This window comes from Scyliorhinus torazame, chromosome 19, assembly GCF_047496885.1.
Source record: "Scyliorhinus torazame isolate Kashiwa2021f chromosome 19, sScyTor2.1, whole genome shotgun sequence".
Classification (NCBI taxonomy): domain Eukaryota; kingdom Metazoa; phylum Chordata; class Chondrichthyes; order Carcharhiniformes; family Scyliorhinidae; genus Scyliorhinus; species Scyliorhinus torazame.
In genome coordinates, this window is record NC_092725.1 from 66,527,701 (window position 1) to 66,535,692 (window position 7,992).

The following is a 7,992-nucleotide window of genomic DNA, read 5'->3' on the forward strand; positions in this document are numbered from 1 at the left end:
TAGGTGGGGTTACAGGGATAGTGCGGAGGAGTGGGCCTAGGTATTCTGCCATGGGAACGTTGCCTTAGACTTACTAGAAAATCTACACTTTCCAAAATGGGAATCCACCAATGTATTTGCTTGGCAAATCTTACCAGTGCCCAGACCATAAGACATAGGAGCAGAATTAGGTAATTTGGTCCATCGAATCTGCTCCGCCATTCAATCGTGGGTGACATTTTTCACATCCCCCATTCTCCTGCCTTCTCTCCATAACTCCTGATCCCCTTATTAATCAAGAACCCATCTATCTCTGTCTTAAAGATACTCAGAGATTTGAACTCCACAGCCTTCTGCAGCAGAGTTCCACAGATTCACCACCCTCTGGCTGAAGAAATTCCTCTTCATTTCAGTTTTAAAGGATCTGAGACTGTGGCCTCGGGTTCCAGTGTTTTCTACTAGTGGAAAAATTCTCTCCATGTCCACTCGATCTAGGCCTCTCAGTATCCTGTAAGTTTCAATAAGATCTCTCCTCATCCTTCTAAACGTCAACAAGTGCAGACCCATTGTCTTCAACCATTCCTCATTTGACAAGCCCTTCCTTCCAGTGATCATTCTTGTGAACCTCCTCTGGGCCCTTTCAAGCCCAGCACATACTTCCGTAAATATGGGGCCCAAAACTGCTCACAATACTCCAAATGGGGTCTGACCAGAGCCTTATACAGCCTCAGAAGTAATAATAATCTTTATTGTCACAAGTAGGCTTACATTAACACTGCAATTAAGTTACTGTTAAAAGCCCCTGGTTGCCACATTCCGGCGCCTGTTTGGGTACACGGAGGAAGCACGGTAACACAGTGGTTACCACTGTTGCTTCACAGCGCCAGGGTCCCAGGTTCGATTCTCGGCCGGTCTCCCTGTGCCTGCATAGATTTCTTCCAGGCGTTCCGGTTTCCTCCCAGAAGTCCCGCTTTTCGTAAAAACCTAGCTGGTTCACTAATGTCCTTTAGGGAAGAAAATCTGCCATCCTTGCCTGGCCTGGCCTACATGTGACTCCAGATCCACAGCAATATGGTTGACTCTTAAATACACTCTGAAATGACCTTCAAAGTCTAAAATTGCTACTACAAAGTCTGCAATAAAGATTGAAAGTGAAACAATTACCCAGATTCAATCTAGGCACTAGTAATGACAATGGCAAACCCAGCCCTGTCAACCCTGCAAAGTACCCCTTACTAACATTTGGGGGCTTGTGCCAAAATTGGGAGAGCTGTCTCACAGACTAGTCAAGCAACAGCCTGACATCGTGATACTCACGGAATCATTCTGTATCATTAGATAATATCCCAGACACCACTATTACCATCCTTGGGTATGTCCTGTCCCATCAACAGGACAGATTCACCAGAGGTGGTGGCACAGTGGTATACAGTCAGAAGGGATTGCGCAGAGAGTTCTCAACATCGCCTCTGGACCCCATGAAGCCTCATGGCATCACGTCAAGCATGGTTGCCACCTACCTCCTTCAACTGATTAATCAGTCGTTCTTTATGTTGACCATCACTTGGAGGAAGCACTGAGGGTGTCAACAGCACTGAATTCTCCAATGCAGAGTATATTCTATGTCTATCACCAAGAGTGACTTGGTACCACAACTACTGACCGAGATGGCCAAGTCATAGCTGTTAGATTGGATCTGCAGCAGATGTTAATGGAACTAATAAGAGGGGGGAAAACAACTTCACTCATCCTCACCAATCTACCTATTGCAGATGCTTCTGTCCAAAACAGTTTTGGTAAGAGTGACCACTGCACAGTCCTTGTGGAGACAAAGTGCATCTTCACATTTGAGGATACTATCCATTGTGCTTCTGGCATTACTACGGAGCTAAATAGACCAATTTTGTACAGCTCTTGCAACTCGAGGCTGGGGGTCCATGAGGCGCTTTGGACCATCAGCAGAATTGTATTCAACCATAATCTGTAACCTTATAGCCCAGCGTATCCCCCGCTCTACCATTACTACCAAACCAGGGGATTAACCCTGGTTCAATGAAGAGTGCAGGAGGGCATGCCAGGAGCAACATCAGGAATATCTAAAAATGAAGTGTCAACCTGGTCAAGCTACCACATGGGACTAGAATGACAAATTCTGTGCATTTCATAGAATTCCTACAGTGCAGAAAGAGACCATTCAGTCCATCGAGTCTGCACTGACCTTTTGAAAGGCCATCGTATGACCGAATCCCCCACCCTATCCCTGTAACCCCACCTAACCTTTGGACACTTAGGGATAATATACCATGGCCAATCCATTTAATCTGCACTGTAGGAGGAAACCCACGCAGACATGGGGAGGATGTGCAAACTCCACACACACAGTCACCCAAGGTCCTAATCGAACTGGGTCCCTGATGCTGTGAAGTAGTAGTGCTAACCACTATGCCACCATGCCGGCCTACTTTCATGTCAAACAGCAATAACAACAAATGATAGACAGAGCTAAGTAATGCAACAACCAATGGATCAGATCTAGGTTCTGCCGTCATGAATGGTGACGGACAATTAAGCAACTTACAGGAGGAGGAGGCTACACCAACATTCCCATCCTCAATGATGCAGGGAGTCCAGCACATCAGTGCAAAAAAGAAGGCTGAAGTATTTGCAACAAGAAGTGCCAAATGGATAATCCATCTCCAACTCCCCTGAAGTCCCCAGCATCAAAGATGTCAATCTTCAGCCAATTCAATTCACTCCATGTGATATCAAGAAATGACTGAAGACACAGGATACTGTAAAGCTATGGGCCCTGACAATCCAGCAGTAGTATTAAAGACGTGTGTTCCAAAACTAGCTGCAGCCTGGGACGAGCTGTTCCAGTACAGCTACAACATTGGTATCTACCCTGCAATGTGGAAAACTGCCCAGATATGTCCTGTCCACAAAGGCAGAACAAACCCAACCTGACCAATTATTACCCCATCAAGTCTACTCGCGATCATCAGCGACATAATGGAAAGTGTAGTCAACAGTGCAATCAAATGACACTTACTCAGCAACAATCTGCTCACTGATTTTTGATCAGTTTTGATTCCGCCAGGGACACTCAACTCCTGACCTCGTTGCAGGCTTGTTTCAAACATGGATAAAAGAGCTGAAGTCCAGATGTGAAGCAGGGCTGACTGCCCTTGACATTAAAGCAGCATTTGACCGATTATGACATCAAGGAGCGTAGCAAAACGAGTCAATGGGAATCAGGGAAAACTCCGTCGGGTGGAGACATACTTGGCACAAAGGAAGATAGTTGTGGTGGTTGGATGTCAATTATCTCAGTTCCAGGATATCACTGCAGGAGTTCCTCAGGGTAGTGTCCTAGATTCCACCGTCAGCTGCTTTATCAATGAGTTTTCTGCCATGATATGGTCAGAAATATCGATGTATGCTCTTGATACAATGTTCAGCACCATTTGGGATTCTTCAGATACTGAAACAGTCTGTGTAGAGATGCAGCAAGACCTGGGCAAAATTCAGACTGGAGCTGACAATTGCACTATACAAGTTCCAGGCAATCACCAGGCAAGAGTGCATCTGACCATCTCACCTTGACATTCAATGGCATTACCATTGCTGAATCCTCCACTATCAATATCCTGGAGGTTACTATTGATAAGACCATGATTGGACCAGCCAAATAAATACTGTGGTTACAAGGACAGGTCAGAGGCTGGGACTCCTGTGGCGAGTAACTCACCTCCTGACTTCCCAAAACTTGTCCACTATCTACAAGGCACAAGTCAAGAGTGTGATGGAACACACTCCACTTGCCTGGATGATTGCAAATCCAACAACATTCAAGAAGCTTGACACCATCAAGCAGCTCGCTTGATTGGCACACCTTCCACCATGTGCAATACCAACTCCCTCCACCACTGACGCACAGTAGCAATAGTGTGTACCATCTGCAGTAACTCACCAAGGCTACTTTGGCAGCACCTTCCAAACCCATGGCCACTACCACCCAAATGGACAAGGACAGCAGGTGCATAAGAACACCACCACCTGCAAGTTCCCCACCATACCGCACACAACCTGACTTGGAAATATCTCACCGTTCCTTCAATGTCACTGGATCAAAAAACTGGACCTCCCTCCCTAACAACACCATTTGTGTATGTACTCCTAATGGACTGCAGCAGTTCAAGAAGGTGGTTCACCACCACCAAGGGCAATTAGGGATGGGCAATAAATGCTGGCCCAGCAAGATTCACACACACCATGAAAGAATTTTAAAAAAGAAACACCCCTCATGTCTTTTTTATCACATTTACACCAATGCTCATCTGACTGGCCTTATTTTCTAATCGCCATAAACTTGAAATTATTCAATATGCTGCTGTACATACCCTAAATCTCACTAAATCTCATTCACCCATCAAATCTGCCCGCTGGTCTACATTTGCTCCCGGTCCAACAAAACCTAATTTCAAAATTCGCAAACTTTTTTTTCAAATTTCTCCACGTCCTTGCCCCTTGCTCCTTCCTATCACTATAACCTCCTACAACTCTGCTACCATTCAAGATCTCCGCAATCCTCCAATTTTGACCACTTACATATCCCCTATCTTCTTCGCTCCACTATTGGCAGCTACGTTTTCAGCTGCCGAGGCCTGAGGGTTTGGCATTCCTGCTCGATATCCCTTCACCTCTTTCTCCTCCTCTAAGAATCTTCTTCGAACATACCTCTTTCCTCAAACTGTTGATCAGCTGCCCTGATATCTCTTAATCATTATCGGTGTAACATCATGCTTGATAATTGCTCCTTTTACAAGCTTTGAGATGTGGTGCAATATTGAAAGTGCCAGAAAAATGGAAATTTTATGTTACAAAAGTGTTATGAAGTTATACTTAATGTCTGAGATTACAATTCATGTTTACAATGTGTGGTAGCAAATGTACAGAATTCAGCTATCACACTGAGATATGAAAATATATGCACTCCTCCATTTAGGAAACTGTTTGCTGTCACATTTAGTGATGTTGCCTTGGTGAGCTCCCATCAGAATTTTGTTCTGTCTCGATATCTTAACCAATTTACACATATATCTCCTGGCTGCACAGTTACTTTATTTCTTCTGGGTTCAGAGACAAGCTAATCAAAAATAGTTGTGATGCACTTTGCAAGTTTGATGTATATTCAATGAAACCTTGACAATTTAATCTTATAGATTTTACTCGATAATCTCTCCATATTGTGACATTGCTTTCAATTTATTAACTTCAAAGTTTTAACTTTCGGTTATTTCTAGAAAGTTCCTTGAAGCTTTCTTGGAATCCACTGAATCTTCCGCAACATTGGAATCGATACTCTGACAAAATATTGTTCTGAGGCACGAGATCAGTTGTTAATTCCTCTATTTTAACTCCTTGTCAAGAATTCATTGGAGATTATCAACTAAGTTATGTCTGGCAGCCTGAGTCCCGGAGTTGAAATTTGCTCTTAAATCTATCAATCTGGATTCAATTTGTATTCCAACTACCAACAATCAGGATCCTTGCAACCTGCTGAGAAAAAGTTACCAAAGAAGAAACCATACATAAATGAACTAACAGATTTTATCACTCTTAATATACTAGCACTTAAACGTAGATATTGAATATGAAAAAAATTAGTATCTAAGGATAATTGTCAAAATAAGTAAGCGTTCCAAAGGCTTGATTATAAATTTATAGTTGAGGTTCATTTCTGATATTGATATTAATTAATGATTAGAGTCCCTGGATAGCTAGCCTATTAACAATATTAGAGAGGTAATTGATTAAATAAATAATACTTTACCGTTAACATTATTCCCAGACTTAAACAACTGTCCATGGATGTTCAGGCTATGTGGATTGGCCATGCTAATTTTCCCCTTAGTGTCCAAAGATGTGTAAGTGGGGATGCGGAGATGGGGCGGGGGAATGGGCCTGGGTGGGCTGCACTTTCGGAGGGTTTGTGCAGACTCGATGGCCCGAATGGCCTCCTTCTGCACTGTGGGGATTCTGAAAATTCTATAAGTTATATGAACTCCAGTATTGATACAGTTGTTTGTCTGGGTTTCTGTTTGCATCGTTTAAGGATTTTGTTTTACAGAATGTTGATAGTTTGGTTTATAATTGATAGCTTTCCTATATCCAGCAGAACATTCTTCCGAATAAATATTGGGAGGATGGAGTCATCTCCTATGCCTCCCGTGCCTCATTTCAACTGCTGCTGAAAGCCTCATTCATGCTTTATTCACCTCAAGACCTGACCATTCCAGTGCTCTCCTGCAAAGCCTCCGATCTTCTACCGTCTATAAACTTGAGCCTATTCAAAACTCTGTCTGTATCCTAACTCACCACAAGTCCTATTAATGCAATAATCCTGGCTTGGATCCTGATACGCTACAGTCTTGATTTTAAAGTTTTCATCTATGTTTCCAATCCCCCCCCCCCCCCCCCCACACACACACACCCCTAACACCCCACCGCTACCCCTGCATTGCCTATCTCCAAAATTTTCTCCAACTCTACAATCCTCTGAGATTTCCACACTTCCAATTCTGGTCTTTTGCCTAATTTTCATCGCTCAGCTATTGAGTCATAAAGCTTTTGAGCACAAAGTTAGGCTGATGCTCGATCAATAATTCCAGGAGCGAGATTGGAGACAATTGAAGGCTTTATCACACTAGATGTTTCCCCCAGCAGCGCAGGTACAGAAGGCAGCTGCTGGGGAGACACGGCCTCTTATACTCCGCCTTACTGGGCGGAACCAGCAGACAGGCTTAACCAATGAAAACAGTACCTCCTACACCAATGGTCTTACAGCATTACAGGGTACTGTAATACCTCTAATACCGACTACCGCAGAGGCCATTCAGTCCATCGTGTCCGTGGCAGTCATCAATCATCTATCCTATTCCCATTTTCCAGCATGCTATGACATTCCAAGTGCTCACCGAAATGCTGCTTAAATGTTGCATTTCTTGCCTGTCCCTCATTGATCATTATGTCTTAGGCCCTCTCCTCACAATTCCATTGTTGAACTTTGTCCAATAACATTCTTGTGCAGCAACTGGGGACATTTTATTACATTCAAGGTGCTATGTCAATTCAAGTCGTTATTATGGGATGTCTCAAAGTGTAGCCTGTGTTGAATTTCACCAATTCAGGTGATGTTACTTGCAACTGGTGCAATAACACTAAATGTTACATGGGAATCATCACCATGGGTACACGTTTTTCCAAGTCCCTGAGCTGTCCTGATGTCCTGCTCCTGGAAAATGGGATTATGCTGGAAAATGGGATTAGAATAGATAGGTGCTTGATGGCCAGCACAGACATGATGGGCTGAAGGGCCTCTTTCTGTGATGTAAATCTGTATGAGTCTATGACTCCCACTAATTGGCACATTGTGACACCTCTAGCTTGGAGCATTGGCGAACAGTTGATGTCTGTATTTTTTGAAATACATTTTTATGGATGTTGAGGTCTAGTATATTTTTCCCTCTTGTTGGTTCCCTCACTACCTGCTGCAGTCCCAGACTAGCAGCTATGTCCTTTAGGACCTGGCCAGCTCAGTAGGCAGTGGTGCTACTGAGCCACTCTTGATGATGGACATTGAAGTCCCTCACCCAGAGTATATTCAGTGCCCTTGCCACCCTCAGTGCTTTCTCCAAGTGGTGTTCAACATGGAGGAGTAATGATTCATCAGTTGACAGTGGCTGGAATGTGGTAATCAATACATTTTCTTGCCTATCATGTTTTTTGTAATAAATTTAGAGTACCCAATTCATTTTTTCCAATTAAGGGGCAATTTAGCGTGGCCAATCCACCTACCCTGCACATCTTTGGGTTGTGGGGGCGAAACCCACGCAAACACGGGAAGAATGTGCAAACTCCACACGGACAGTGACCCAGGGCCGGGATCAAACCTGGGACCTCGGCGCCGTGAGACAGCAGTGCTAACCACTGCGCCACCGTGCTGCCCTT